The following is a 9648-nucleotide window of genomic DNA, read 5'->3' as shown; positions in this document are numbered from 1 at the left end:
TTTCTTTGAAGCCTAACCATGCTTACTACACTCAGGTACAGTTTACTCTGCAAAGGCAAAGCTATACACAAAATTGTGACATTCTTTAACAAATACTGAAGGCACATTTTAATATTACTTTCTTTCCCCCTTCCTCCTTGCCAAAGGTTCAGCTGCAAATGTTTGTGTGTGCAGCACAGTATGCAGACTTTGTTACTTGGACCCAACAGCAGACCACCATCTTTAGAATCTTAAAAGATGATGAATTCATTAACGGAATGGTGGACGTGATCAGCAGATTTTGGGCGAAACACATTCACCCACGATTGATGATAACAGTGCTACAAAGTGAGGTGAGAAAAATAATAATCTTTTTTTAAATCTATAAAAAAAAAATAGAGACACTATTCAACATGTTTTAGCATTTATTTAATAATACTTTGTGCCATGTTTACAAGTGCTGCACAAACATTTACAAGTTTGTCAACTGTTGCTTGCCCTTGGTTTTTGTCCCGTGCAGACTGAACCAGACAGCGAGGGAGTGGACCGTCAAGGATGTGAAAGCGACCTTTCAGCACACCAATCACCCGCTCTGTAAGGACAACAACAACAAAAAACCCATATGGAAATGTAATATATGACATATATGTTCCTGTATCACTAGTGACGCCGTCATATGCTACATATAAGACAATATATTGCTATCACATATACATATCTCTAAATATATGTTGATATAGGTTTTTAACATTATATATATATATATATATATATATATATATATATATATATATATATATATATATATAATGAAAACAAAATAAATACTACACAAATTCTATTTGAAAACTGATAATTATATATGTGACATGTACATTGACTTTTCAAATAAAACGGCATTACAATAATCTAGTTTTACTTACCAATATGAATCCGGATGTTTGACTTCCTACGAGACATTTCCACCTCTCTCCCAGGTAACTGCTTCCTCCCTTTCGTGAACGATGGTGTTAGCAGCTCGACACCGAGGAGGGCAAAGTCATCCTGGAGTGTAAACCCCCTCTCTGCCAATATCTAGAGATAAATAAAATCCACCATAATATTGCATTGTATCATCTATGTTCTGCTTTCTCACCAGAGATGACACCCTAATCAAATGATATGAATGTGGTTAGTTGAGATACACGTAATTCCAATTTTACCTGATCACCTGGAGAATGGTACACTGAGGACAGGAATCCTGACTGTCGAACAATGTGCACATCAGAAGCCCTTCCTCCCCATCCATTTGACAAAAATGTAATGCTGCCAGATGGACTGCATGCTATTAAATATTTCACTGTTGTCCATTTCTTGTAGTTAGAGTATGATTTTGCTCTAAGAAAGGATACATAATAGCAATGACATCTAGTCTTTTATTTCAATATGGGATGTGAGAGTGTGTAGACATTTCTTGTGACACTCACCTAGCTTTAAGGTTGCTGGGGTACTCTGTCCTTATTTCAAAACAATCTATGATTGCTGTGAGTCGTGGGAACTGGGCCTTCATTTCTGGAGGTATCATTGAAAAACATTCCCTATCAGGCCAGTGAACTAAAAAGGAAATTTTCCCATACATTAGGTCAAGCCATCGGATAAAAAATTGCCTGACAGTTGTTTGAGGCATTTTCAGAACGTGACTTAAGAAAAAAAAGGATGGGTTTTGACGTAGTTTTATCAGTGTAATAAACAGCTGGTCCCGCGGTGGAAGGGAGATGTAGCCTCGCCTCTTCACAAACTGGTTAAGAAATGTAAATAGGCTCAAAAAACATCGTCCAGCTGAGTCCAGTCATCTGTCGGCACTTTCCATCATTTTCCTCCAAAGAATAAGATGACAGGCAGTTCCTTGACTCACGCATTTCATCAGAGACATCGTCAGCATCATCGTTGTCAACTGGGCAATGGTCTTCATCGAGAACTAACAAGAAGAATAAATTGCTTTAGCCCGCACATCTAACCCCAATCCAGCTTTAGCCTGACCATCTTAATACAATCTCAAAGAGTGCATGTCATTAAACTTACTTGTAGGTAGCTCTGGGCTCACAGCAGTCGTTTTTGCCACCTTGCGTTTTAGAAGGGGTGACGTCTGCTCACGTTTCCTGGCGTGTTTATACCTATTTAATTTCTGGTTTGGGTCTGACACAGTGCGGTGAGGAAATATTGTGGGCACAAAATCCGCGGGTGCAGGGGTTCTTTAACATGGCTTCCTGGAATTGGTTTAACATTGTTAAATACTGTTTCAGTACATGGATATGGTATAAAAACTCTGGTATACACCCTAGGCGGTATCCTAGCTGCCTAGCCATAGCTAGATGCTAGCTAGCACTAACTGGCTTAACGTTAGTTGGTATGGTAACAAAAATTAAGCCAGTAACTAGCAAGTACACTACTTCATGTATACAGATAGTTTGGGGGGTTGAATTAATGAAATAATCGGCTCACCTGGTATGAAATGTTTCCCACATACATATGTGTGAGGGGTCTTTGGGTCCCATAACGCTCCATCTGGTGCTTCCCTCTTTATCGCCTGAAGCCATAACATTCTTCTTTCTGCTTGTTTTATTTGGCATGGTAAAGGTATAAATTTTAAACCAGGGTTTTTAAAAACATTTGAGGTGGAGCTCACCACGCAACAACTTTTGGGCATGTTGTTTTGTTCTTCAGTTACTTTGCAGATCTAGACGATCTAGAGCGAGTTCTGTATCAGGGGAATCCGTTTGTTTTCCCCCAGAAAGGGGCGTTACCCTTTGATGACGCAAAAGTAGCGTTGGTCTATGAAATATTTTGTTGATTGAGACCCAAGCAGCACCGACGCGACAGCACAGAAAGCACCGGCATTGCCACGTCCGCGATTTTTCCGCGGAATTGGGCTATTTTAACGCTGTTGCTGCGGGTTGAAGCGACCCCAATAATGTGGTATTTATCGCCTGGAATGCGAATTTTTCCGGGGAACCCTTCTCGAAACGCGATTGGGCTAGTTTTGAATAGCAATTGGCGGTTTTGAAAAAACCTGGCGACACTGGAGAACACTCGGAAGTCAGCCAACGTTTCAATTCCTCTGCCGAGAAAACTCCGAAGCCTGTGTATCATCCAACACTACTAAATGACCAAAAACATTCCCGCGACACCAGAGCAACGCCAACGATCTAATGTGCATCTTGAGAGGAATGTCAAACTCGCAATAGTTTGCAGGAGACTAACTTAACTATATGCAAGTAAACCAGGGAAAGCCAGGCAATAAGTCAAGCGACAGTTTGAGCAAAAACTTTGTGGCAGTATCTGCAAACACAATGAAGTGTGAGTAGAGGGCTTTTATATTCCTCGTGTTAAGTGCCGATTGGCTTTTTAAATGTTTTAATTGTAATGTGACGTGGCATTAAAGGGTTAGTTCACCCAGATATTAAAATTATGTCATTAATGACTCACCCTCATGTCGTTCCAAACCGTAAGACCTCCGTTCATCTTCGGAACACAGTTTAAGATATTTTAGATTTAGTCAGAGAGCTTTCAGTCCCTCAATTGAAAATGTGTGTGCAGTATACTGTCCATGTCCAGAAAGGTAATAAAAACATCATCAAAGTAGTCCATGTGACATCACAGGGTCAGTTAGAATTTACTGAAGCATCGAAAATACATTTTGGTCCAAAAGTAACAAAAATGACGACTTTATTCATCATTGTCTTCTCTTCCGGGTCTGTTGTGAGTAAGAACTGCTGTGACTGTTGATGTATGACGCTGCTGATGTGTTTTCTGGTGCGCCTAATAACAAAGAAAACATGTCAGCAGCGTCATACGTCAGCAGCGCCACTGAACGCACTCACAACAGACCCGGAACCAGCGGTTCTGTTGTGTTTTTTGCGTCACAAGTTCAGTGACACAGGTAGTGTTTCTCTCCGGCCAATCCGTGATCAGCAGAGTTTACACGTCAAGTTTTGGTAATGGTACTGTTCACTTGGAACCTCAACCGAGGTGGTACTAAAAAAAGTACCAGGTAATGTACCCAGTGGAAACCCCCCAAAAGTGAACCGTACTGAGCCATACCATACAGTGGAAAAGTGCCATTACAGTCTGACATTAATGACACCTGAGATCTCACAGTGTGACATAGCTTATATAGCTGGTATCATGTTCATATAATCTGGCAAGCAAAAATCATACAAAAATCAAATCATACAAAAATCAACAAGGCTTAAGTTGACCTTACTTTCTAGAATATCACCCTGCTGTCCTAAACTTCTCAACAGAATGTAAGCATTTTTTTCCAGTTCACCTTTGAATAATGTAGTAGTCATGTGGCAACATGGAGCAGATGCCAATGGCTTGAACATTCCATAAAATATAAAAACAACTTGAAGTTTTACATGTCAAAGAAATAGTTCAATATCTTTTTAGTAGATCAATTTAGTAGAATCTTTAAACAGATAGAACAGTTTAATGTTTTGTAGTGCAAAGTCGTGTCAGAAAGACAAACACAACACAAAAAGCATTCACAGATGAGACCAGTTTTTTTTTCATGGTGAATATAATTTTTACTTCATTATATTATATTAATTTACTTTACTTATTACTTTATTTGGGTGGACAAACAGACTTTTTTAAATTGGAGTACAAGATGGTGGTTCTCATTTTTATAAAACTGGTTTTAATTCAAGAGAATGCATAAATTGTTCTATGATGAACCTTTAACATTAAAGGACATTGTAATTGCATGAAGGGTGCTTTGAAGAAGAAAATGTTTCACTATGTTACAAAAACACATTTCACATTTATTTACTTTTAATTGTGCTACCATTACCAAAATACCACATAGTGCTTGCTTTTAATCATACATTTATATTCTAATTAGCCTAAAGCAAAAAATATTTTAGCTGAACACTCTGAACAAGTAATAAAAATAAAAATATGGAGCAAGCACTGGGGGGTTCTCTCTGGCGAGGAAGAGAGCCCTGATCCATCCATTTCTTCTCATCCTCCTCTTCTGATTACAGGTGAATATCTATTATCAGTAAGATTCATTCCATGCGATATAATTAAATGTAGCGTATGATTATAACCGAGTGGTCCCGGTGATGTTTTGCTTGACTCCAGAAGAGTTTATTAGGTCAGTAAATGTACCGTATTTTCCGCACTATAAGGCGCACCGGATTATAAGGCGCACCTTCAATGAATGGCCTATTTTAGAACTGTTTTCATATATAGGGCACACCGGATTATAAGGCGCATAGAATAGAAGATACTGCAGTCAAACGTTTGACTGGGTTTGCGTTATGCATCCACTAGATGGAGCTGTGCTAAAGGGAATGTCAACATTTTGACAGAGCGCTTTGATCCATATATAAGGCGCTCCGGATTATAAGGCGCACTGTCGTTTTTTGAGAAAATTAAAGGCTTTTAAGTGCGCCTTATAGTGCGGAAAATACGCTAAGTCCTAATGCATAATTTATATTATCAACGTGAATGTTAAAATCGCTGACAATTAGCACTTTATCAACAGTAACCAACAGGTCTGAGAGGAAATCTGCAATTTCTTTTAGGAAATCTGTATACGGCCTGGGTGGTCTATACTCAGTAGCCAGAGCAAGAGATACGATACATTTCTTTTGTATATCTGACAGTGTAACATTAAGCAGACTTATTTCAAATGAGTTAAACCTGTATCCTGTTTTCTGAGTAACATTGAGAATATCACTATACAGGTGCTGGTCATATAATTAGAATATCATCAAAAAGTTGATTTATTTCACTAATTCCATTCAGAAAGTGAAACTTGTATATTATATTTATTCATTACACACAGACTGATATATTTCAAATGTTTATTTCTTTTAATTTGGATGTTTATAACTGACAACTAAGGAAAATCCCAAATTCAGTATCTCAGAATATTGTGAAAAGGTTCAATATTGAAGACACCTGGTGCCACACTCTAATCAGCTAATTAACTCAAAAGACCTGCAAAGGCCTTTAAATGGTCTCTCAGTCTAGTTCTGTAGGCTACACAATCATGGAGAAGACTGCTGACTTGACAGTTGTCCAAAAGACAACCATTGACACCTTGCACAAGGAGTGCAAGACACAAAAGGTCACTGCAAAAGAGGCTGAACAACAGTCCTAGCTTTGGCACACAATTGTTAGCTAGTTGTCAGTTATAATCATCAAAATTAAAAGAAATAAACATTTGAAATATATCAGTCTGTGTGTAATGAATGCATATAATATACATGTTTCACTTTTTGAATGGAATTAATGAAATAAATCAACTTTTTGATGATATTCTAATTATATGACCAGCACCTGTAAATTGTTGCAACACCTCCCCCACGACCAGTCTGACGGGGCTCATGTTTATAACATTAGTTTGGTGGAGTAGACTCATTTAGACCAATATAGTCATTTAGTTTTAGCCAGGTTTCAGTCAAACAGAGTACATCGAAACTATTATCTTTGACCATTTCATTTACAACAGCTTTGGGTGTGAGTGATCTAATGTTTATGAGCCCAAACTTTAAAAATTGTTTTTGTTCATTCATGTTACATTTTTCTGGTTTAATCACAATCAGATTTTTTCTAGAGTCAGCATTAAATTTATATTTTGATCTCACTATTCGGGGAACAGACACAGTCTTCATAGATCGGACAGCACAAGTACTTTTATTATTTAAGTGGATACAACAAAAGCCATCATAGCAGTTATTTGAGAATTGGCTTACTAGTCATATGGAGGATAGCATCCTGGAGATGTTGTCCAACAGGAGTTCCGCTCCAACTTTGCTGAGGTGCAGGCCATCAGCGCGAAGCAGTCCTGACATGATGATCGTTGTTGCGGGCGATGTGCTGCATACTGTCTCGATCAAGCTCCTGAAGTCCCTCTTCAGTGTCTCCGTCTGCCACAGCTTGGTGTCGTTAACCCCCATTGTACAGCACGACTGCTCCAATGCTCTCGTCGCCCTTCAGGATTGCGGGTATCTGCGCAGAAACATTGAGAACACGAGCACCAGGGAAACAGTGAGTGTGCACTTAACCTTCAGCTAACGTTGCATGGACGTGCTGGAGGATGGAGTCTCTGACGATCACAGCATCGTGTTCCGTCTTGTGGAGGGGAGCGAAGTGGTTCCGGGTGGAGATCTTGAAAAGCGGAGGCTGAATTATCCAGTTCTCGTTCATCACAGCATAGGATGACATTTTACCAGATGACAGGGTCACTTTTCTAGCAACTTTGCATTTGTGATCTGACCTGATAACCTGTCCAAAAGTGCCTTGTAGGGGTTGAGTGAGAGCTGTTTACTGCCGCTGATATTCATGAAGAAGGCACTCTACTAAATAGTGTGCAGAGACAGACACCACATGCCACCCATCAGTGTCTTCGTAACCCCAAAATGATGCAGGTGTGTCATCATTTCTCAGTGCCCCAGTGATCGTTTTCTGACCATACAGTCCTGCGTCAGCATCCTTGACGTACCGCACACTGAGAAGGTAGGCGAGATAGGCTCATTCATATTTAAGGTGAAGCACCTCTGATAGCTGGTTGGCCAGGTCATTAGGGGATTATCCAGAGTGCCTCAGTTCATCCATCACTGTTTTACAGATCGCCTTCTTATGGGTGAGAAAGGCTGGCAAGATGTTTCTGAATCGCTGTGACAGCATGTCCAGCCACTGAGGTTTATCAGCGAACCAGTATCTTATACCTTACAACACTGACGTGAAGCAAGGATGTAATTCTGCCCAGTAGTACCAAAGATCACTTAGGGTCTTCCCACACCAGAGGACACAACATTAGGATTTTGACAGCCGTAGAGACAAGGCAGGATATAATTGTTCCTAAGCCTTTCCATTATGCTGAAAAATGGGTTGAGCTGGAAGTATTTTGGTTGATGGAAGCCCCATGTTTGTCTCTATAAGCTCAGGCTGAGGTAGGTAGTGCCACAAGGAGACCATATCCATGAGGTGTGTTACTGGGTGTGATCCTGGCCAGAGCCCCATGGACTCCATCTCTGTCTTCATCCAAATTCTTTGATGAAGGGAGCAGTTCCAGCAGCTAATATCTTGCAAGTAGCTAGGAACAGGTGCTTCTGTCTGTGCAGATGGCATTGATGCAGGAGCTGTAGGTGCTGGTTGTACTGCAGGAGGTGGTACAGAGCCATCAGTCTGTGAAGAAGGCATACTGGGACTGAGAGAACTAGAGACTGCATGTGATGTCGGCAGAACTGCATGTAACACAAAGTTAAGGAAATGTATATATGAATATGTGTGTGTGTGTGTATGTATAAAACATTGATTGCACATGATGTGTATTTAACTGTCTTTACCTAAGTAGCAAGTAGCTGGGAACAGGGGCTTCAGTCAGTGCAGACGACATTGGTGCAGGTGTTGATTGTGTTGCTGCAGGTGGTACAGAGCCTTCACCCCGTGAAGAAGGCCTACACACAGGAATATATAAAAATATATTACAACACTGAATGTACATGATGTGTATTTAATTGTATTGACTACATTAAATGACTGGAATCATTGTTTATTTTATCATTCTGTTTATTCTAGTGATGCAAATTATAATAATGTTCAAAAGTTCAAAGTAAACATTCCACTTTTAACAACAAATAAAACTTTTAATACCATACATACAATTCATGAAAATTAAGCCAGTACAACAAAAAAAAACTTGGTACTAATTTCCCTTAGCTTTTTCTTGTTCACTCAACTTTTGTAAAAAACAGTTATACTGACTGAAATTAAGTTGTCAGTCATACAAAAAATATTTAATTGGGTTAACTTAAGATTGTTAGTTTTGTGGAGAGGTGCAACTGTTTTTTAACAAACCTTTTTAAGTTGAGCCAATTCAACACTTTTGGTCTGTAGAACTCAATGTCTGAAGTTGAGTGAACAAAAAAATACTATTGGAAATTGGTACCAAGTAATAATATGTTACGACTGGAAACTACAATAACATTGCCCAAGTCAAAAACTGAAAACAGTGAGTCAGTGTTAACAAAATATTTATTCATGTTGAAGGCATATAGTGTAATTGTAATTGTAATTTGCAACACTGCAAACTGAAATACTGCAATACTGTAACACAGTAAAACAGTTTTACAAAACTCTGCCAATGAACAAATGAGTAACACAAACTTTCCAAATTTAAAACACCATCTATCTACAAAGCAATGACTCACCTAAACAAATAAGCATTTGGCTTTTTAGAGAATTCAACCCAGTACAAGTCTTAAAAATTAAAAATATTTAAGCCAAAGCGATTCAACAATGCAATTTTAAATACTGCAATACTGCAAGTAAAATTAAACACTGCTGTTAAAACAGTATTACAAAGCACTAACACTGAATATGAAATTTGACTAAACATTAGCATATGAGGAACACAAAATTTCCATGAAAGCAGTAGGAAAGTCAGGTAGGTCCTCCATGACCACAGTTCCCTCCAGGATGGTGCTGTAGTTTAGACATTTCTTTTCTGTCTGTGAGATATCGTCCTCCATGACTTCAAGGATGCCCAGTTTCACTCCTCTTGTGTTGGTCTCCTCCAAATCAGTGTCCTATGAATTATATACATTTCATGAATAATGGTTGTGCATGTGCGCAAATATAAAAAAAAAAAAATGAATAAAAAAAAAATCT

General features: G+C 38.9%; 1 long non-coding RNA gene across 1 annotated transcript; it reads right to left on the bottom strand.

Annotated features, from left to right (window-relative positions):
* Positions 1 to 390: 390 nt before the first annotated feature.
* Positions 391 to 2190, bottom strand: LOC109080807. The gene is made up of 4 exons (XR_006154582.1): positions 2041 to 2190; positions 1446 to 1936; positions 903 to 1356; positions 391 to 571 (listed from the first exon to the last, which is right to left on the bottom strand). It is a non-coding gene; the product is annotated as an uncharacterized LOC109080807 (long non-coding RNA).
* Positions 2191 to 9648: the final 7458 nt, after the last annotated feature.

This window comes from Cyprinus carpio, chromosome B4, assembly GCF_018340385.1.
Source record: "Cyprinus carpio isolate SPL01 chromosome B4, ASM1834038v1, whole genome shotgun sequence".
Classification (NCBI taxonomy): Eukaryota; Metazoa; Chordata; class Actinopteri; order Cypriniformes; family Cyprinidae; genus Cyprinus; species Cyprinus carpio.
The sequence above is the reverse complement of the archived record's forward strand: the minus strand, read 5'-3'. Positions and strand labels throughout refer to the sequence as shown.